The following is a 23,910-nucleotide window of genomic DNA, read 5'->3' on the forward strand; positions in this document are numbered from 1 at the left end:
CTATAAGGGAGGAACATTATATGTGCACATGCACCACAGGAGCCAAAGGATAAGCTGAGCACTACTGAATTAAGGGCATCCATCACTACACTCAGTTTTCTCATACCTCTTCATGTTTTCCTGCAATGCTGTTATATAATTTATATAATATAAATATTATATTATATTATATTAAATTTTTATATATATAAATATATAAAATATTATATTATATAAATATTTATATAGAATATAAATTCTATATATAGAATATAGAATTTAAATGCAGGGATCAAAAGAATTGTAGTTAGCAATCTGCACTCAAACAATAAAACCAATGAGAGTGATGTTTGTATAATTGGCACTTGGAGGACTTTCTTCACACATTCTTGAAGAGTCAGTCCTTTCTCTCCTGAGGTAACTCTTAACTAGAACTGTGAGTTAGAGGAAACAGCTGGCTGGCCTTGCCTGAGGACATCAGGATGTGGTGGATCCTGCAGTCCTTCACACCCTTGTGTAGCTGTACTCTAGGAGGAGGAGCTGGTGTTCCTGTTCCAGTGTTGTGGAAATACCTGTTGGAGGAGTATCCTGCAGCTCCCATGGAGACCTTCTCTTTGCAACTCTCTTCTTCTGTGTTGCTGAATCCTGTCAGTATTTTGACCTCTGGAGTTCTTATTTGGTGACAGCCCATACTTAAAGCATACATTGCAAAAAGCAAAATACAAGATGGTTTAAAGAGGCAAGTGCAGTTGGGTGAGAAGCAGGCTGTATTCTGGATTCATTGTTCTTGCATTGCACCACATCCTTCTCTCTAAGTAGTACCAGAGAACTACATAAGTACATGTGAACAACACATGATGCCACTCATATGTTAACAATCAGTTAATTACTTTACTTCATTATGTGTTTCTAAACTTTAGAAAAGAATTAAAGCTTTGGTGGACAAAGTAGTGAGTACTTAATTTATAGTGACGTAGATAAGCAAGATATGTCTGGGAAATGTTAATAAGCATTTTACCTCTCTGCTCTCTTTCTGCATGACTGATTTATCATTTAATACAGCACATTGCTGTGCAGATATCCTTTCTTTTTATGATCCTGGATTACACCTAATAGGCCCTAGGCTTGTTAGCACAAGCAGTGCGCAGCATTAATAATTGTGTTCAGTTCATCCCCTAGCTTGGACCTGGCTGTTATGGACAGCATCTATTCTGAGTTTGAGCTATGTCCTCTGAATGCAAGTCCCACAGCCCAGAAAAATACATTTGTAAATAAAACAAGTTCCCTAATCTTGGCAAACCAGTGTCAAGGCTCTAGGTGCCAGAGATGTAATTTTCAGTCCCCCTAATAAACCAAGGTGCTAAAACAGTGAGAGGTTAGGGCTGAGCAGAGAAGGGTTCCTTGGGTTTTAAGTGTATGTTGCACTTTAGGAATTCTTCATCGTGCAGAAAGTGATAAAATGTGGAAAAATGAGCAGGTGGGGTTTATTTTCCCTTCTATTCAAGCCCTAAAGGTAGCCAGCTGATAAGGAAATTCAGTCCTCAACTATATTCACAGTCTCTCAAGTGTGTTAAGTTCATTTACGTGGTGAAATATTTTGACAACATAGGTATCTCTAAAACCTTTTCTCTTTATTATTCAAGTAAAGCCATCTATAGCCAAGAAATTCTGCTGAAGGGGGTTTTCTAGATTTCTTTCAGAAAAAAAGAAAATATTTTTGTCTATTTTCTGCTAAGAAAGAGAAAGGTGTCCTTCATATAAAATAAAATCATAGGACACTCTTCACAGAGGTGTAAGGTAAGGTGTGAATTTTTTTTCGGGCTGAGAAAAGATAGAGCTTGACTTTATGTTCTATGTAAGTTCTTAATTCCTAGTACTAAGTGATGCTGTGTGTTTAAGAGGAGTGGAAAGGATACCCCTGTGCCTTGCCCTGGACTTGTAGGTAGTTCTTAGATCCCTTTAGGAATGCTGATGGGTGAAAGTACTTGTGGGGATGATGAAGAAGTATTTAGTACCTGGATTTAGCTTGGGCTTACATGCAAGGTCAGTGCCAAGTTACTTACCATTGCCAAAAGCAAGGTACTTCCTAATGTGTACAAAAACTACATTTGAAGAGCATCTTGATTTCATATGTCTGTAAAAACAAGGTGGCAACAAATTCCAGGAGGCCAAGGCTTCATTTCAGTCCTTTTCTAGGCACTCCCATCTTCCTTGACTCTGTTTCCTTCCCTGTTCAATCTGACTGTTGGTATCTACGTCATGAAGGATTTCCAAGCCCAAAGTAATTAAGTCTGAAAAACGTGTTGAGACATTCAGATGGAAAGCACTGTCTAACTGCACAGGCATAATTATACACTGCATAACTGATCCAAGTACCAAAGAAAAGTGGAACACGAAAGAACAGCTAAATTTATCCTAGAAAATGGGTTCAGCAGTTCAGCATTCAGATTTAGATCAGTAGAGCAGCCTCACTACTGTTTAAAGCGTCACAATCAGCTAATTTTGGCTGATGTAGGACCAGTTGTTGTGAAGTGCTTTTTAATATGTGTTGATTTAGCTATTAATTAAGAGGATTTTTATAATATAATTAACCTATACTTTTGTTTTTAAAATGTTCTCTGGATAAAACATTAATTGCTTCATTTTAATTCTTGAAGACTTTCCATTAAATTTACTGTACTTTTATATTTTATAACCCATACCTAGATCATAGCATTGATAGAGTATTTTTTGGATATTTAAATGAATAATTTCGCACAAATTTTTCACACTCTAATGAAAACTGAAAAAAAAAAAAAATCATGTGGTGGTGTGCAGTATCTCACTGGGCTACAGGTACAGTATTAATCCCTTAGCATTTTTCATCACCAAGGTAAAACAAGTGCCAGCATAATCTGGCAGTAATGTATCTGATATATAAAATGGCTGATGTGCTGCTCTCCAAATTTTGAGGGTTGTACTTGTGCAAATGAAGATTTTATAGCTGACACTCAAGCATTTGCAGTGAACTGTGTTAGGTGATAGAGATGTTTTTGTGGGTTTTGTGATGCCATGAGCTTAAAAAGCTTTTACAACTGTTTTGTTTTTTTCTTTGATTTTTTTTTTTTTAAGTGCACATTCCGTTTAGTAAAAGAGCTTATTTAGGTATGTGTCAGCAATTTATCCTGATGTTGCAGGTGTGCTGTGGTATTGTGCTCATTGAAGTAGTGCTGCAAAGAAACGTTGACTTGAAAAGGGGAATATATAAAACACCCACCCAACCCCATCCCCAGGAACATATCCAAGACCAAATTTTCAGTTAGAGTTAATTGAGCCAACAGTATTGTCATCAGTGTAGATGGTGATTTATATTGATTTATTTACTGGTTAGATAAAGTGTGAGTATCATGTTTTCCCAACTCTTTTCACAGCAGAAGCAAGCAGAAGGGTCTGTCCTCAGCTAGTGGCTCTGTGTCTTGGGGGCAAAGAGCTCTGCCAGGCTGCACTGAAGGATGGCCAAACCAAGATGTCCAGCCTGGAAATGAAATGAAGTAATGTATGCAGACTGTGCTGCCCAGGATGCTGTCCTGCTGTAGGCTTATGCACAGGGGAAAAAGCATCCCTGTGTGCAGCATTAAATTCAGTGTTCTCAGTGCTGCTCCTTAAAATGTGCATATTCTTTATTGCTTGTGATTATGAAAAAAAGCTATATACTCAAAAGCACTGAAAGTATATTCAAATCATAATACATTTATGTAGTTCAGAGTTCTTATTATGGTCCCAAAGCCCAGTGAGAATAGTGTATCTGTGTGACATAGTGGTTGTTGAGTTTGAAGTGCTAAAATAATGCTGCTGGGTAAAGAAGGGATTGCTGGACAAGGTTTGCTCTTTCACTGGTATATGCTTAATATATGAAGGCTAAACTCATAAGAGAAGTGCTACTGCTGCTTATCCATGATGCAAAAATCAGAATTTTCTTTTCCTGCCAAGTGCAGAGAAATCAGGCATAAATGTTGGAGTGTATACCTAAAAACTGCTGTCAAATAAAATTTGCACTGAGACTCTGGTAGTAATAAAAGCTCCTAAAGAAGAGAAAAATTCATAAAATATAAAAGTAATAAAATTGGAAATAAATTATAAAATAAGATTTTGAAGTTTCTTCTGGTGTTTCTTAATGGTATGGGAATTAAAATATTTTAATTTATAAATATATATATAAAATAATTTGAGATTATAGATTCAGTTTTGACATCATTAATATAATGAATTGTATTTTTAATTTTAGACATTAAGTTGCAATTTAAAATGATAAGTAGATTTTACTTTTCAAGATAAAGACATTACAGCTGAATTGTTCTGTTTTACTTAAAAGTTCTAATTGAAACTATGCATTTGAACAAATTGTAAGGCCATATTTCAATTAGAACACATTGGTAAGTATACTTAAAATAGACTTTTAAAAAATCAAATGCATAGCAATGATTTGGGTTGAGTCCACTACTTACAGAGTGATTGTGTGTATACATGGTACTTTGCTAATTTAAGTATTAATCCCTTAACGTTTTTCATCACCAAATTAAAACTGCTTGTTTATTTATGTATTACAGTGTTTTATTTATTAGTGATTTGGTTATTTTTTTATAGTGATTTGTTTATTTACTTGTGATTTTCTTAGCAATTTGAAATGATCTATTTTTGGTCTTTAATTCTCCCTCTCCAATAGCAGTGTCCAGGCTGCTTTTCCACCCTCCTCTAGCATCAGGGGCCCTCTGCTAGCTGTGACAGTGAAGAGGGGTTTGGCCACAGATTTTCATACAAACTTAGAATGGTTTGGATTGGGAGGGACTTGAAACATCTGATAACTTCCACTGTATCAGGTTGCTCAGAGCCTCAACCAGCCTGGCCTTGAGCACTTCCAGGGATGGAGCACCCTGGAGCACCTTGCACATCTCTGAGCAACCTGTTTCAGTGCCTCATCAGCCTGAGGTTTTGCTGAAACACCCCGGACCAGAGGTGTTATTTTAACTTTAAAAACTGCTTAATGCAGAAATTTTAGTTTGAGGAGACAGTAAGAAACTTTGTGATTTATTCTGGTTCCATCAGTGAGAGAAACAGTAGGGGTAGCTCGTCACCATGGCATTCCTGGGAATAAGGGCACACAGGGGCTGAGGCAGGGCATGGGACTATGGACATTCAATTCTTGCTGTGGTCTGGCTCGTGGTATTTCTATTATTATTAACGTTTTAAATTATAATTATACTTATTGCAATTTTTAAATTTTAATATATTTTCACGACAACAACAAAAACGACAAGAACAAAACAACAACAACAATAATAATAACTATTTGTTATTATTATTATTTGTTTCCAATGTCTCCGGCAATTCTGGTGGTGTCGCGGGGGCTCCGCGAGGCTCCGCGTCCCGTGGGCGCAGCCGGCAGATGGTGCTGGTGGAGCGCGGCCCCCGCATCCCTGCCCAGCCCCGCATCCCTGCCCAGCCCCGCATCCCTGCCCGGCCCCGCATCCCTGCCCGGCCCCGCATCCCTGTCCAGCCCCGCATCCCTGCCAGCCCCGCATCCCTGCCCAGCCCCGCATCCCCGCCAGCCCCGCATCCCTGCCAGCCCCACATCCCTGCCCGGCCCCGCATCCCTGCCCGGCCCCGCATCCCTGCCCAGCCCCGCATCCCCGCCAGCCCCGCATCCCTGCCCGGTCTCACATTCCTGCCTGTCCCCTCATCCCCGCCAGCCCCGCATCCCCGCCCGGCCCCGCATCCCCGCCAGCCCCGCATCCCCGCCCGGCCCCGCATCCCCTCCAGTCCCGCATCCCTGCCCGGCCCCGCATCCCTGCCCAGCCCCGCATCCCTGCCCAGCCCCGCATCCCGCCCGGCCCCGAATCCCCGCCGGTCTCACATCCCTGCCTGTCCCCGCATCCCTGCCCGGCCCCGCATCCCCGCCCGGCCCCACATCCCCGCCAGCCCCACATCCCCGCCCGGCCCCGCATCCCCGCCCGGCCCCACATCCCCGCCAGCCCCGCATCCCCACCAGCCCCGCATCCCTGCCCGGCCCCGCATCCCCGCCAGCCCCGCATCCCTGCCCGGCCCCGCATCCCTGCCCGGCCCCACATCCCGCCCGGCCCCGCATCCCTGCCAGCCCCGCATCCCCACCAGCCCCGCATCCCTGCCCGGCCCCGCATCCCCTCCAGTACCGCATCCCCCCCAGCTCCGCATCCCCGCCAGCCCCGCATCCCTGCCCGGCCCCACATCCCCCCCCAGCCCCGCATCCCCTCCAGTCCCGCATCCCTGCCTGTCCCCGCATCCCTGCCCGGCCCCGCATCCCTGCCAGTTCCGAATCCCTGCCCTGCCCCGCATCCCCGCCGGCTCCGAATCCCTCGCCCGGCTCCCCATGTCCGCATCACACACCCGTGCTGGTGCAGGAGCTGCGCACACGGCTCAAATGAAGGCGTTTGCCCAGTTGCTTAAACTAAAGAGAGCAGATGTTGTACGAAAGAGGAGTAAACCAGCGTCACCGGGAAATTGCCTCAGGATACTGCCCGAGTCTGGTTTTTGTAAGGGTTTGGGCTATTTTTCTTTTGTTTTACTGGGAAGCAGGAAGTTTGAATTTGATTTTAGGCACTGAAATTATGGCAGTTGTCAGTCATCCACAGAAAGTTTGGACAAGTTACAGGTTGGTAACTAACACATAAGATTGTGAATAATCAGTAGTAGCTGGTGAATCACAGTGGAATGTGCAGCTATGAATAATGTAACCAGGAGATATAATGTAGAGGGGAATAATAAAGATACTGCAGTCAAAGCGCTACAAAATGCCTGCAAAAGTCCTGCAGAAGAAATGACATCTTGATGTAGCAAAGATCTGAGTAGTGGGGGGAGAACTAGCAAAAGATGATATCAGAGAAACTGGTAAATAATGCTTTAAGGAGACCATTTTTGCTGCAAGTGGTGCATTTGAAGGATGAAGTCTGAAGATGGATTCTTGTCTATCCTGTCTATTAAGAAATTAGTAGAAGAATTAAAGATATTATGGTGAGCATATTACAAGGAACAAATCTGATTACATCTGTCTGGTCGCCTCATTAAATGAACTGCACTTAACTCACATGAGATGTTTTTTTTTAATATTCAAAATTCAGTGTCCAGAACCTTTAAAGCACCCTCCTGCAGTCTGCACCCTTGATAAATGTGGCAAGGTTAGACAAGAAAATATTTATTCATAAGCGTCAGAGACAGTTAGGAAACTAGACAATTCTTGGGTTGTTATTGCCCGTCTCAGACCCTGAAAAGACTGGCATATGATAATGTGATGGGACAGCCAGGTTGGCACTTACCCTGCTTTGAGGTCAGGCCTCTCTGCTGGTGAGAGATGACTCTTCCTTTAGCTTTGTCCTCCAGAATGAGAGTCAATTCTTCCTCTGGGCTTGGTTTTCATTCTTTAGGTACAAATATGTATTTCTAAGTGTAAGCCAATGTAGCAAAGACAATTCTGAAAGCAGTATTTTGATGCAAAAGTATAACTTGGAGAAAAAGCCATGATGAAATGCTTCAGAAACTATAATTTCATATTTTTATTTGCTTGCATCTTGAAAATAATGACAGAATAATGATGTCCTTGCATCTCAGGAATAGGGTTATTAGACATGTGCTGGGCATGTGTTCCAAAACACTATTAGCATTTCATAAATTACCATGATACTCTAAATTTTGTGTTTCATCTACATATTTATGATGCACATGCATTTCACTGACTATGTGCTACAGCCATGGAATGGTTGTTCAGCTCTTGAATTAATTTGTTTTCTGGTTCATGTAATAAGAGGTGTTTGGCCTTCACTCTGAGTCCTCTTTCAACTCGTAGTGTAAATTCTCACATAAATTGAAAAGCGGTGACTCAATGTGTCTCAAAAATAAGCCTTTTCCTGGGAAATTCATGGAGAGCTTGGAGTGGAAGGTTTTTATATTTTAATGAGATGAGTCAGAAACATTTCATTAAGAATCTCTTGTAAAGCATGTTTTGGGTAGGAAATTGCCTAAATAATATAAACAGATTTCACTTTGCATTTGAGATATTTCTATACTTGATATCATGCAAATGTAATATTAACAATTGCACTCAGTATTCTGCTGCTAAATCAATGACTGGTCTTTAAAGATGTAACAAATGGCAGGAAGGATAAAGTTGGCAAAATCAGCATCTGTTATCTGTTAGCTAATCTAATGATTTGTAAAACAAACAGCTAGTTAAGTCTTCAATAAAATGGATAAACCCCCTGTTAATTAACAGAGACACATTGTGGTTTGAGGCGAATTTCTATCATTGTTAGCATACTGTGTAAGAACCTGATAGAACAGAGCAGTCTCTGTTGGTGGGAAATAATGTATATAATCAAAATCAGCCCTAGCAGAGAGTCTTAGACCACAAGAAAATAAGAGTCCTCAAATAGGAGCTAACAGGCAGAATGGTATCCAGAGACTACCAGGTTCATTATACACAATATTGAGCATGCTGATAATTAATGGAAAATGCATATAGGCTGGCTGAAATACTAATTATTGTCTTATATGTATATTTACATTTCCTTCCCACTCTGCAGTGCTGTGACTCTAAGGTGACTGAGGATGTCAGTGCAGTTCTGAAATAACCATTTTCTTGCTTTACCACAGAGATCTGATTAATAAAGGTAACTTAAACCATGGGCATTGAAGAGGCCAATGGATTCTCCTGCACAAGCCATTGCCACAGTGCAGGCTCAGGTCACTGACTTCTCCCTCTTCCTTACTGCACCCATTTTGAGCTCCATGAGTCCATACTTGCTGGAGAAATGCTTCTTTGCACACTTGCTGCCCTATAGGTTTCTGAGAACCAAAGCAACAGGTATCTATATTTTATTTCAAAGGTACTTGCACTTGAGAAGTGGATAAAGGTTTGGGGATAAGAAGAATCAACTTATTGCATAAAAAAAATTAAGGGATCCATATTTTAGGAAAAATAGTGACATGCTAATTACGGGATTTCATTAGTCACAAACTAAACAGCATTGTATAGCTTAGCATCATGTTCCCACTACAACTTTACTAGTCAATTCTTTATAAAATCTCTGATAAAATGTTACATAAAAGCAAGGCAAAGCCAAAGCAAAGATCAAAGAGTTACATTTGGAATGTGGACTTAGCAGTGCTTTATAGGAAGGATCTGTCAGCTTCTTGTTGTCGTGAACTTCCCCCATTGGTTTTGACTTTGAGTTCATCTCTTTTGATCTGTGTCAAAAATCTTCAGTCATTGAAGCAGAAGGCATTTATTGTTTTGCTGTTTCTCATATTTTTCTCAAATTTGCAAGTCTTCAGGCTTGTGGCAATGATTTAGGAATGCTGAGGTCTGGATTTTTATGTGACATCATGCTTATATATTGCTAGGTAACAACTATTACTAGTTGTTCTAGTTTGTGTAGGAATGAGGCAAGGAGACATAATATGGGTCTTGCTTTTCTGTCACTGTATTTATTTGGCCTGTTCCTTCCTACCTAGGTACACAGAAGATGCGACTAATTCCTACTGAAAAAGAGCTGACCAGAGCTTAAATTCTTAATTGTAAGGCAGAATTGCCCCATGTCTTCCTGACTAAGGTCTTCAGAAAAGAGATTTGTTTCATCTGGGGTTTTTTTTGTGCCTTTAGAATTTTGTGAGTGGAAAAGATTTTGAGGACATGAAGACACATAATTTTTGCACACATAACTGTTATCATCTTTTTAATATCTTTTTACTACATTTTACCACTGAAGGATGTGTATACAGGGTATGCCTGGTTCTCTCAGTCCAAAATGGTATCCTGGATCAGTCCCACAGCCCATCCCTCAATAGCTTCTCTCCTAGGATCAAAAGGAGATATGCCAAAAAGGATGTAGAACCAGGAGAGATGCAGTAGTACTTCCTCAAAATGCTATTCTCACCTCCAGCCATTTGCAGTCCAGGAATTTCTCTGATCACAGATGGTTTTAATTGTATTAATAACCCTCAGTGGATTTTCCTCCTATGTCTGGTCTGTTCTAAACAGATGTAAACTTTTCATTCTCTCAGTAATCTGTGCAAGTTCTGCAGCCAGTCTGGTGTGTGAAGAAGGGTTCCTTCCTTCTCTTTCTTTCAAATCATCCCCATTTAAGCTTGTAGTGGAAAAATGAGAGGTCAAACAGTCTGTGGCCATCCTCTCTGTCCCAGCCATATTTTTATAGACTTCAATCATATGTTTAATTAATTGTCTTTTACAGGTTTGTAACAACACATACAAAGTTATCTTCTGCAAGGTGATAGCTTACAATTGTTGATTGGACTTTCCTTGATTTCAGTTCATAAGCACACAAACAGAAAAGCTCACTGAAGTGTCATGTGATGCCCAGTTTAGGTTTGAAACTAGGCTTGTTTGTGTGTCTTTACAAAATATGTCATTTTGTCTGTATGCAATATTGTAAATCACTTTAAAATTAAATATAGCATGAGCTGTGCAATTCATATTAAAATAAACAAGATATTTCAATAATAAATATCTATTTAGAATTAGATCTGGGAGATTATTTGGGAGATGCTTAATGATAGAGTGGGTTTCAGGGGAAATAAGCAGATATGAACATGAAACTTATTTAACAAGCCAAGTCCCTAACAGGGGACTTGTTCTCATTCAACATGGCCACTAATTCATTGGCTGAGTTGTAATTAACAGCCCAGGATTCTTCATCTGCTGGAAAGTGATGCTTATCTGTTTGAATGTACCTTTAGATAACTGTACTAATAATGATTAACTCTGAAAATGCATAAGTTAGGGAAAAATACTGGTATAAGATTTGGATGAAAGGCAGCTGAAACTAAAAATCATTATGCAGGATTTTGAAAACAAATCTCCAGACTAATTACAGAATTTGGTTTGGTGAGGATGAGGGTTAAAATTAAAGCGTGTACTCAGATCTCACCAGAATCATGTGAAGAACAAAGCTTCTCCAGGGTTCTCTTATTTAGGTTCTCTCATTTAGGACACAGCCTGATGTCAAGACCCAAAGCATATCAATGCTGTTGATTTCTCTGCAGTTTATTTCAACTTTTATCAATAGGTTCAATATGGTCTTTTCCTTGTTTAAAACCTCGTACCACAACCTTTCCAAAGGATGCAGTGAACCTGAACAGTTCTAAAAACACACTGGGTATTTGTGCTACCCATGTCCCTGATTATGGCTGAATCACAACAATACATGCCACAAGCTAAATTTCCTAAGTTTTGGGGTTATTTTTCATTTTAATATATGATAGGCCAAAGGTAGAAAAACCTCTGGAAATGGTAATAAGCCTTGTTATTAGTTCAGTATTCTGTCCCTGCTATGAGAGAATGCTCCCTGATGATGTTGGATGTAAGGCTGCCCATACTGCTCTCATAGAGTTGGATTTGTTGCATATAATATCCTTGTCTGCCCCTTGGAAGAAGATGGGAGTTTGCAGTGAAAATAAGCTGTTTCTGTCAGCAAAAAAATCACTGTGTGAGCGTTACAGAGCACCTAAGAAACATTTAATGATTTGGCAATTCTAAGCTTTTTATCATTGTCAAGGAGAATGAGAAAATTAATTTAATTGGGACAATATTTCATTTAGTGTTAAGCTTAATAGGCATTTTCTTGTCACTATGAGTGTATGCTATTTTCTAGGTTTATGTTTTCAGTGTTGTATCAGCCTTACATCACTTGACCTTAGTAAAAAAAACCATAAATTTAAGTTCTACCTGCTTAGCTTAGATTTCTGTACCAAATTTATTAAGAAATAAAAATAAAAGACTGAGGCATGGAAAGGCTAATTAAAAGTCAGCACTTGGGTTTCTTTTCTTTTAATCAGCAAGAAATATAATTGATACTAGGTAAATTTTGGCCTTGATCATAAAGGTAACAATGTGGAAAATCTTGTCTTCTATAAAGAAAGTGAATGAGCAATGTATCCTATTACAACAGGTTGTAAAGAATATAAAATTTAATTTGTAACTTTAATTAGTAACAAATTAAATAGAAAGTGGAATTTTTAATAAGATAGTCAAGAAATAGAAAGGAATAGCTTTGAGATAAAGTCGGAAAAATAAATTTGATTTTTCAGAAAATTAAGGATATTTCTTTTTTCATTATCGGAGATAAGCAGTACATCTGGTTTTATCATATCTGAATAAAAAAACTGTGGTGAAGGGGAAATTTTATTTATACTGACTGCTTTAGTTTCTAAGCCACAATATCAATTTATACTTGGTTCTGTTTACATAATATTTTATGAGTGTCTGATTAAGCCTTTATTAAGCCTATTTCATGAGGCTTAATACATCTGCAGTAGGTTCTGCTTCAGAATTGAGGCTGTTGTCACAGCAGCTATCCTCATTTTCATGCAATTAATTTCACTTGATAAGTAATGTTGGCAGACAAATACAGGTATATTTAAACTGCATAAATAAATGGTCCTAAATACTCAAAAAACTTTTGTTTTTTTACAAGGTGATTTTAATCTTACTCAAGCTCTTTGTATGGGAAAAAGTCAGTATTAAAGACTCCCTTTCTCATCAAAGTCCATAAAAGTTGAATAAAAAGATTCACAGAAAATTTCATACCTGATTGTTCAGAGTTGTTTCACAGCAGCTGTGGAGCAGCTGCTCCACAGTTAACACAAACTGAAGTCTCCAGTTTACACCTTTGGGAAAATTGGTTGTTAAGAGAGAAGCTTTTCATTCTGTTCTTGTCTTGTATTGATGGAATAATAAAAGTAAACAAGATAATAAAACTATGGAGGTAGTGGGGTGCTATGTTATGGTGACTTCGCAGGTACAGGTGCTCACCCTGGTCCTCTTTATTTGATCATGTAGCCTAAAGGCTGAACAATATCATCCTTAGTAGTATCCTATCAAGGGCAGGGCTTGAAACAAGGAAGCTGCTCTTTGCTGTCAGCTGGGAGCAGAGATGGAATATTCATGGTCATTTGTTTCAAGACAAAAATAAAATACAGGAAGAAAACCTTGGTTAGCTTACCTCTTAACAGCTTCCTCTGCCATAAGGTTTGCTACCTAGATACTTACAAAATTAACACAATACTCGGGGCTCTCTTGTAGAATAAAGCATCTTCCATATTGACACAGTATGTGCCAATTTCTCTACTAGTCTATGCTGCTGGGAAACAATTATTCAAAAGAATAATTCTATAATGTAACTTGCTGTTAAAGCAACAATTTTACTTACATTTCCCAAAGCTGGCAGGCTGCCAGTGCAGCTAGGTGTATATGAAAAAGGAAAACATGCACAGGGAAGCTGTATAGTGGATAAAACAGGTTTTGTTGAAAGCCACTTCACCTCCAAAATGCTTCTTGAGTCCTGGAACAATGTCATTAATTACCTTGGGTAATTTCCTCCCCTAGTATTTCAGCTGTGTATTTTGTGCATCATAAACCATGCTGAATGTTCCTGTAGTACTTACACACTGTCCACATTTCATTGATTTCACATTCAGAGTTATTCTCCTGTGCATTGCCAAAGTCTGGCTCTGAGTGGCTGTCTAATTAAAATATTTGCATGTTAAACCATCTGCATGCGTAACATTTGTATTTTTTTACTTGTATTTTTTGATCCTGATCCTCTTCTGGTCTAACTTGTATCAAAAATAAGGAAGTGTAGAATTCAGTGGAATACTTAACACAATATTTTGGTGTCAGTTGTGACCCTTGGAAATGGGAGAATAGGTGCTCACAGGCAAGTCAGAAGATATTGCTGTCATGGCTTGATGCACTACACTGTGACACTGCTGAAAAGGAAGGATTGATAAACCTGAGGAACAAGACATACTCTTACCTGGGTTTAACCTGGACTACCAGAAAATAAGGTTATTACACTTATCTGAAATAAATGATACTGAATAAAATAACAATTGTTGTAAAATTGAAAGTAACATTTTTTTATAAAGCTGGGTCATTTTCATTTAACCATCAGATGAAAAACAGTTGTAAAATCCAAATGATTTTGGCTCTAGAAAGTGTATGTTAAAAAAACTCTTATTGATTTTATATAAATGATATATAGATCTTCAGATGGTTTGTACAATTTATTCTGGCTTTCTTTACTCATGTATTTTCCCTCTGTTTTTAAAACTGCTTTCCTTAGCATCACTTTTAGCAGAAAAAAAATGAATGTTAAATAGAAAAAATATGAAAATTTGAAAATAGTTTCCTCTGTGATTTTCTATGGTTTTTTTATTGCTTTTTTAATGTGAAGCACCAATATTTATTAGGACTTGTGATCTACCTGGAAGTCAGATTGAAGAAGGATTTCTTGGCTCTAATGTTACACAGGTGTCAGTGTTTATGCAAATTTGATAAATATAAATATTTTATATATCCCACAGAGAATACTTCATCGATTTCATATGACACATAGTTAAGATAGAAACTTAGTGAATGGCATCTATATATATCTAAAAGACAATGTCTTTGCCAATTGAATAGTTTTCAACTTTGATTGTACTCAAAAGCTTTAGACATTTAAAGTTATTTTAGTCAAATACATCTTTGCTTTTCTAAGAAATGTGGAATAATTTAGGATGCATGGAATTCATGAAGATATCTGTTTCAGTCTTGCCTAACACAGGGATTATGAATATGAAATAGAGATAAGGCTAAATAAATAATTTAACTTTTGTTTCCTCCTGCCAGTCAGATTTTCAGTCCGTAATCAGGTGATAATGGATGAAGAATGAAGTGTTAATCTCTTAACAGTTATAGAAATTTATTTCATTCCCAGTGAGCCCCATGTATATTTTCAGATCTACAGATTGCAGGGAGATGTAAAGGAGGCAGTGGCTTGTTAAAATGGGAGGAGTTTTAAGTCTTTATTTTCCTGTGTGTTACTCTCTGTTTATTTGCTCTCCCTGTGTCCTGTGTTATTGTATCAAATTACAATATTTGCTATGGAATATTCTAATTCCAGTATAATTAGAGCACTTAAAAGTATTTTGAGTTTTCTTTCAATTTTGTGCAGACTTCTTAGTTTAAAATAATGTTATTTCATTAACTTTTATATTAATATTTGAATATTTTATTGTTTCGATAACTGCTGCACCAGATCTACATTACTAGCAATTAAGAAAATCAACAAAGCTTTGATTTTAAATTTTGTTTTCCTTTTCTTTTTAATCAGTTGTTCTTCTGATTGTAATATAATGAGACATATTATAGATGATTGTATTTTGAAATGGGAAGTTATTAAATAATGAAGTAATGTATTAGTAATTTTAGAGTTACTGGGAAACTCTAATTGCCTAAGTAATGCATTAGAATATCAAGTCCAAAGGCAATGTGAAGTGACATGTTTTGAAGTTAATGTTGTACATAAGAGGTTATTTTATTATCTTTTATAATGCATTTGTTGTTCCATTCCCAAATACATATAGACATACATATTTAAAAAGAACTTCTATTCCTAACATTTTTGTATATTACTGTACTTGTACTGTGTTTACTTCACTACCAACTAGTTGTTTTTTTCTTCAGTAACAACATCTCCATGTCTAGGAACAGGTAAAAAAAGCAGTGTGAAAAAAGCCAAGGTTGTGACAGAATCTTGTGATAGAAACAATTTCAATTTCAGATTGAAATCAGTTTACACCTGTCACTGCTTTAGTGGGATAGAAAGAAGCTTTCAGAAGGGAATATCAGATTATATCTATCGCTTGCTTTCCTCTTATTAATCTACAATATTGTATAGTAGAAGTGTGTTCCCCTCTTTCCTCAAAAAAAACCCTTGAACACGAATCTAATATAATGGAAAATAAATGAATATAAGGCAGAAAAATATAAGTGGAAATACAGAAATGTGTATATGAGCATGCAACTGGTTAGTATCTTGTGTTAGCTGAGCTCTTTCTTTTGTGATTAGGACAGTTTTTGAATGTTTAGTGGTAGTCCAGAAAAATGAAGTTATTTAAGCATATGAGTAATGGTACTCCTATCAACAGACATATTCAACAAATAAATTTTTCTGTTTTATGCTGGTGGTGGCCAATATGGCAACAGTGTCCATCTCCTAGTTTACCCTCATTTGCACCTACATTTTGTAAAAAAATTCCATTGAATTCAATACCAGTGCAATCACAAAGCTTTTAATTTCTGCTATGTCCCCAAGGAATTCTGAATTTTCTGGAGTGGAAGTGGATCCCATTTGTTGTTGTAAATCTTGGATAATTTTTCACATTGAGGATGTAGAGCAGTGAGTAGAGCAGATGGCCTTGTGATAAATAAATAGTAACAACATGATGAGTAACAAGTTACTCTGAGAAGGATACAGTTTCAGATTTACATAAAGTATTGTCTGGGGACCTGGGGCCACATAGGTCCAGTTTTATGGTTATGTTTCTCCCAAACTGGATTATAAATTCCTCCATGTACTAGGAGAAAAAAAAAAAAAGTATTTAAAACTAGTCAGTGGCTCCAAACATTTCCCTAATGCCATAATCTTTGCCTCTTTAGGATTTGGATCATAGGTGGAAATTTTCAGACTAAACTGTGTTGTACTTTCAAGGATTCTGCTCATGCTTTTCTAAAGGAAAAAGGTGTGAAAAGATAGAAGCAATATCAGTTTGTTGAGGGTTTTTCTACCAATGCCATTTATAGTAAAAATTGTTTGTAATTGCCTAATGGAAGAATTCCTTGTTATCTACAGTATTAATCTTGAATTCCTTCTGTATACTCCCTCCAAAAAATCCAAATGGCTTCTACATTTGAAAAAGTCCAACTTCCTATGTGTAAATAGTGAAAAAAGAATTCTTTGTTTAGTAGGACTAAAAAAGTTAGTCAAACATCTCCTGCCCTGCCTGTCGTGCTCCACAGGCAAGTCCTTGCTTCCGTGCTTAGTTGCAATTCCCTTGGCATCTCTTTGGTTGGTTGATGCTCTGTTGGTCCATTCTGGTTTTTAGGAAGTAATTTTTGTCTCAGAGGCGTGGCAGGCTGCTCCTACTTCTCAGTGAAGTTTCTCTTTCTTTTCTGGAGTCTTCATGACCCTACTTAATGCTGTTTCTGTCTTGCCTGCTTCTCTTGGTGGTTTGCCATTGAAGAGTGCTCATTCTGAGCATCTCTCCTCCTGAAGCCTGCTCAGCTGATCCATAAGAGATGGAGTGGTCACCTTCCTCTCTGGAGGTTGCATCCCAGCAAATGTTGTCAGAGGAGGTTAGAGCGCAAACACAAGAATTCCCTGGCTGGTGAAGGTGTTATGTTGGAGTGCTTCTGGAGTTGGTTATGGCAGATGGAATGATGAGATGAAATGTTGGATTTGGGGATGGCAAGGCTTGCTCTGGGAACTGCAGAAGGTTCAGAAATACAGCCATTCTCCATTTTCTTTCCCTTTTTCCCTCCCATGCCTTCTTGAACATCCTCGCTGTTTGAGCAAACATATTTTTTTTTAAAGCAGTGCAGACCTAATTGTGATTTTAGGTCCACCAGTGTATATCAAAGGTGTCCAAAGACAACTAATAGTTTCATCAGTGTGGAACCCAAGCAGGCAAAGTCTAACTTTTATTTTTAGGCATACACACCAAGATTGGTAGATGATACCAAATGGTTTTGCTCTTTTGACTTCAGTGAATATCAGAGTCCATAAACTCCTAAGTAAAATCAATGCAGCCATAGTAAGTTACACACAGGAGAATTTACTCAGCAAGTTTAAATGTACTCAGTGCCCTTTTACTGCTGAATGTCTAAACCTCCTGTGTGAATTTGTTATCAGGCTCCTGCCTCATGCATTTTTTTAAAACGCTTACTGATACAAATGGGGATGCAGTGAGGTTAGTGCAGAAATTGAGTTTATTTTCTGGTGCATGCTGTGTAATTATTGGATATGCAGTATTACATTTCTGTAGAAAATGCAGTCATTTTATTGACTGAAATCAGCTCTAGAATAATTAAATTCTATTTATTTCCTTTCCTTATTTCCTGTGGTACCGATTTTGCCCCACATATAAAATTAGTGATTACTGAACATAGCCAGTATATTATGTGAAAAACTTGCTCCTCCTTTTCTTCAGTTTGGTCACTCAGCTTTTTTAAAATTTTCCTGCTTTTTAGTCTGCAGTGCTGAATTAAGCTAGAACAACAGCAAAGGAATACTGTGCTGAAAAAGAATTTGAGAAAATAGTTTCTTGATGGAGCAAAAAAATAACATGAGCCTAAGAGGGAGCCTACTCACAGAATAATGGACTTTACCATTTAAGGTTAATATAGTAAAATATATTCTTATCAGATCATAGAGCTTTACAGATCTTTCAAAAATTTCACTAACTTTGAGGAGAAAAAAGAAGGTATGGTTTATAAAGTATTTCCAATCAGAATAGTTCTTTATAGTCCTGTGTGTGACATTCTTAAACCTTGAAAGCTCCTTTAAGAGTATTTTGTATCAACACTGTGAGAGTGACTTGGGGAAATTTTTATGAGAGTTTGAAATGGCACATTTGGGCTAAATGCAGTCAGAATGTTTCAGTAAATCTGTCTGATGCTTCTGACATTGAGGTTGGTAGTAAGTGATAATTATGGCATCCTTTTCTGCTTATGAAACTGTAAAAGAATACTTAAAGTGTTTCTATAAAAATAACAGTTAATGCACTTATAAATTTAAACTCACTTTACACAAGATATATTTTTGTTTAGCATTTCACTCTATTACATCTGCATTCAGATAGGGACTGTGACTTCCCTAGAAGATGAAACATTTTTTATAACCACTGTAGCAATGCACTCAAAATACTTTACTGAATTCAGAATAGAGCATGGTACCTGTTCTAAGTTTTTCCAGTTCAATACAAGAAACAAACATGAGAACATTACAAGTCCATAATGCCATCAATTCCAAAACTTAGGAAACAATGAAGATTAGCTGTAGACTGTGCATTACTCTGTTCCAAAGAAGTCTTTTGTTTGAATCCACTAGAGTGCTTTTACTGACAATAGAGTAAGATAAAGCATGATTTAATTGCAATTAAAAGTTGCATTTAATTTTTTCATATGGACAAAAAAGTTGTAAGCCATTATTTGAAATATTTAAAATATTTATTTCAAAAGGAGGAGAATATGCTCAAAAATAAAGCTGCTTTCATGGTACAAACATACAAACATAGGCAACTTCATTGACATCTTTCATCCTCTGTGATTTTGCTGAAGCTCTCTGTGGTACAGTATTTCAAAATTTCACAATTTCAATATCTTACCAGGAAGAAAGACTGGACAGGTTGGAGGAGCAAATGGAATGATGTGAACAATGTCTGAGGGAAGTCAGGTTTTGATTTCTCAGTATGCCGTAAAATATGACTGATAAGGCAAAGACTAAACCTAAAGAAACTCCTTTTAATCTAGATGAAATATATACATCTCAGAATTATTTGAATTTGATACATGGAAGAGGTTACAAGTAAAAGTTACAGTTTTGTTGAAAAGCCAAAGCAAGACTTGTTTAGAGGAATCCATGAATTAAAGACTAGTTAAATTAATACCAAAAATTAAAAGAATAAACTAATCCATAAAGACTAACCTCTTTATAAAAGGATATTATCAGAAAGATAACGTACCCATCTAGCCCTTCACACTTCTTTTTGCTATTTTGAGTGGAAGAAGTAAATGAATTACCAAAATTTCGAGCCTTTAAAGTCACCTGTGCATTAGGATGTTGTCAGTAACAAAAAGAAGTGAAAGCATGAATATTTCATATCTCTTTGGCATTCAACCTGTTTTGCATAGATGGCAGCTGGAGGTTCAAAACAGAGCATTATTGCTTCACCACTGTCACCATGGTTTAGCAGGTAAATAATGTATGAGCTAAGAAGAGTTGACAAGACAGACGGTAATGATATATTGGTTCAAGAGTCTCTCACCTCAGAAAGCACCTAGAAATTATTCACATCAGACTTTCTGCTTATTTCATATGACTGTTAGAAGAATAGTCATAGATACAGTCTGTAATTAACCTAAAGAATTAATAGCTGAACTATAGGGAAGGCAAATAGACTAGCGAAGTTTCCAAAGAGCCCTAATGTTAGTATATATGTGGTAACACTTTTAAACTTTCCAGTTTAAAATTGTGGTAAGTGTTAATCTACACCCTGTGGGGTGCCAGGTCTTGGTTTTATCTCTAGGAAAACAAAAGTTCCTTCATGTCAGTTAGGCAGTGCCTAACTAAGCAGGGAACATCCTGATGTGTGTTATGCAAAAGCAGAACTGGTAGTCTGTATTGTCAGCAGTTTTTGCATTACCTGGCATCTGATTAAAATGCTGACAAAAAGATAAAAAAAAAAAAAAAGAGCAAAACCAACTTCATTGTACAGCACTAAGCAAAAGAGACAGTTTTTCAGTAAGAATGTCCAGTCATAATCTACAGAAATTAGGATAATGGCTGCTGCACAGTGGCTGTGGAGCAATCAGGGGTCACAAGCTCTAATGACAGGCTCATGTTCATCCTGTTTGTCAAAAGTATTAAGATATTTTTGTGGCTTAATTAAAAAACCCAAACAACAGACGCACATCTTATCCCTGTTCATTGCTCACAGGCTGCTTAACCCATAAAGGTTAATTTGTCACGCTAGTGCTTTGTTTCCCATTTTGTTTATGAGATCACTCTCTGTAGTGACATCTGCATACATTAACTAGCCCGACACGTTTTGTGTTATCTGGAAGCTTCTTTAATTACTGGTCAGGCATCACTTTTTAATATTGCAGCCAAGCAGAAATATATTTGTTCCAGTAGCATTTTTAACAGGAGCCTGCAATATCCGAGCCTCCCTGGAGAGCCCTTCCAGGCGGGGTTCGCCAATAAACCGCAGCCGCTGTGCCGCAGCCCGAGGTATCGACAGATGCTTCCAGCTGGATGCGTGATACGTGGTACCTGCTGTGAATGGGAAATGACTACGGGCCGCTGGGACATTCTTTAGGCACAAATAAGCTGTGCTGACTTTCTTCACATCTTGCAATGGGAGATCTGTGATGTGATTTTCCGCTCACTGTCTCGGTGGTTTTTGAACTTATTTTTTCTTGAGATGCGCAACACACAGCAGCGGCTTACTAGGACTACAGTGCTTAGCACGTTCAGTGCAATTAATTCATTAGAAATTTCCAGCTAAATCATGTCCTTAATTCAAAGAAACAGAAATAGTGCCAGCAGGAATGTGGCAGGGGCAAACAAGATGTGAGCAGCACTACAGAGTGGATTGAACCAGTCATGTTTATAGTAAATATTGTATGCAATATTTGGCATAAAATAAGACAGTAGACTATTATACAGCCAATGGAAATGTGAAATTGTTCTTTATGATTATAAAGATCCACTGTTGAATATCCAGGGGATTGGAGGTTCAGCATGTGCAATAAATACAGAACAAACATAACTTTCTATTTCAAAAGAGCTGACATTATAGTAGAAAATGTGGTACCTCATTCTGATTTCAAGATCTGTTTCCTAGGAAGCAAGGGGATTGTGCTTAAGTGTGTGCCTGAGCCACCTCTAGAAAGTCAGAAATATATACTTTGCTAAGTAGTGGAATGTTTGAAAGAAAAGTAAAATAACCAAAACACTTCAGTCATTAAGAACTTGCAGGGGGTATGGGGATGTGTCGTCTCCACCTTTCTCTTCCAGTGTATTTTGCCATCTCTTTTTACTTATTGCCTGAGTTAGAAAGAGACTTAGTTCTGTGAATTTCCCTATTACTGAATAAAGCATCCTTCCTGTCAAAGTTGAGATGGTTGGGCTGGTCTGGCAGAGGTTGGTCCCCGTCAGTTGTATGAGTTAATATCACCGCACATTCTAAATAACTTGTGGCCACATTGGCAGACTCTGAAAATAATTTTCAGCTGCTTTTTACTGGAATGAGTATACAATGCCATTGTCAAGACACTGATTTATTATCCAGCCTTATGGCTATTTCTAGTGGGACTTGCAGTTTGCTGCCAGAAGTTATGGAATCAATACGTTCCAGCAAAATAAAAGGTTAGACTTAGGCTCACATATAAATTTAGGTAAAAATTGAGCATGATTCTTTTGAACCTTGTGAAATATACAGTAAACAGAACTGGATCCATTTCTGTAATGTGGATTGATGCTGGTTTGTATGTAGAAGCTTATAGAAACTGCTCTGTTTGAGGAACTGCGATAATGATTAATTTAATGAAATATTTATTCTATGTATATGCATTGTGAAGAAGATTGAGAGTAGGTTAAATGCAGCATCCAGACAGTACTTGCCAGTTCAGTCAACTATAGTCATATCATGTTTTATTTGCTGTTTCTAATAAATCAGCCTTTTACTTGTGAAACAGTACTTTTTTTTCCTGACTTCCAAATCAGATGCTTCTACAGCAGAACTGTTAGATGAATAAACAATGACAGGATAAGAACAGGCTGTGTTAGAGAACCTGACTATGTTAAAGCAAAGATTAGTACATAGGAGACACATAAAGGCATTGTTGCTGTTACAACAACAAGCTGAGGCTTATTTTATGTGCACACCACCCTGCTGTACCAGATGGAGTTGAAAATTAAATTTTTCAGTGAAAAAAAACTTGAGGAAAGAAAACAGTAATAAAAAAGATGTGTGAAGTATCATAATTATAATATTGATAAAAAATAACATGTATAGCTATGATAGATATTATTTGCTTCCAAACAAAGATGAACTCGGCTTCTCTCAGCTGAAATTTGTTGCATGCACTCTCAAGTGGCAGGTAACACCATTCTCTTTTTTTTTTTTTTCCTGCTATTTCTCAGGGATTATAGTAATTCTATAGTAATTTTTTCCCTTCCAAATAATTACAGCAAACTCATGCAACTGGGTCTTTTTTGACTGCATTACCATTTAAAATGGTAATATTTTTTTCATTGGCCAAATCTAGTTTTTGCAATCTCTTCTGCTTTGATTCCTACTAGGAAGATTTTTAACACATTGAGGATTTGGCAGGAGTCAAATTGACTTGGTACCTTTTCTGAGGTTCAAAGGAGGAACAGCTTCCTTTAGCTGAAGAATTAGAAGTGCAATTAATCAGCAGGATTACTAATGCAAATAGTAATCTTACTGCAATCTTAGTATTTCTCCTCTATAAAGTTTATGAAGATTTAGAAAGGGAAAACTTATTTTTAAATGCATTTCAGTGTCAGCTAATTCGCATAATTTGACAATGCCATGAGTGAAGAGGATTGTGAAATAAAGTCGTTTTCACAGGTGCTAAGAATCTTTCTCTAGTTTGCTTTGACTTGAGACTTTTCTGTCTTTAAAGGTTGAATTTGTGTGGATGGAAGCTGACAGTGTCACTGAGGCTCTTTTAGAGGAATTAGAAATGGAAAATTTGAGCAGGAGCCTCACATGTCTAAATCGGACAGGCTGGTGATCGGGTAACAGTTGTTTGACCAATGCTTTGATGTTTCCATTTTGCATGTTATTACAGTAAATCAAGTGAGGGACAGAGAAGCATCACTAATTTGGGCTCTGACTAGCAGCTTCAGCAGCAGTTCTGCCTGTTACAGATACATCAAAATAAAACAAAGCAACAAATAAATGATACCAAGCTTTTTGAAATAAGCAAACCATGTAATAGAAGTAAAATTCCACTGACAATGTGTGCAAATTTTGAGGGAAAGTCGGCATTTAGTTTTCCATCGAGGAAAGGAATATTACTTTGCTATGATGAATTGGGACATTTGTCCTAATATGGGAGCTGTAGTGGAAAACTGAGTGCCAAACACGACATGTCTTAACCATAATGCAGCAGTGGCCAATCTTGGGTGAGTCAGTGGTTGTTCTCTGCAGAATCCTGTCTCTGGCTCTGATTGATACCAATAATTTTCATAGGCAGTTATGGAATAGTCAGATGATAATTTTTGTTGCTGACTTGTACCATGAGTGGGAGAATTTTTAAGAAGCTGAATT

At 37.6% G+C, this 23,910-nt stretch overlaps 1 protein-coding gene and 1 long non-coding RNA gene across 6 annotated transcripts in view; one reads left to right on the plus strand and one right to left on the minus strand.

Moving 5' to 3' along the window:
* The window catches only part of CACNA2D1 (calcium voltage-gated channel auxiliary subunit alpha2delta 1), a 358,410-nt gene that overhangs the window by 119,342 nt on the left and 215,158 nt on the right, over positions 1–23,910 (plus strand). The window lies entirely within an intron of this gene.
* Positions 217–5,295, minus strand: LOC140680737 (uncharacterized). Its single transcript, XR_012052120.1, has 2 exons — positions 802–5,295; positions 217–447 (listed from the first exon to the last, which is right to left on the minus strand). It is a non-coding gene; the product is annotated as an uncharacterized lncRNA (long non-coding RNA).

Source organism: Taeniopygia guttata, chromosome 1A (assembly GCF_048771995.1).
Source record: "Taeniopygia guttata chromosome 1A, bTaeGut7.mat, whole genome shotgun sequence".
NCBI classification, from domain to species: Eukaryota; Metazoa; Chordata; class Aves; order Passeriformes; family Estrildidae; genus Taeniopygia; species Taeniopygia guttata.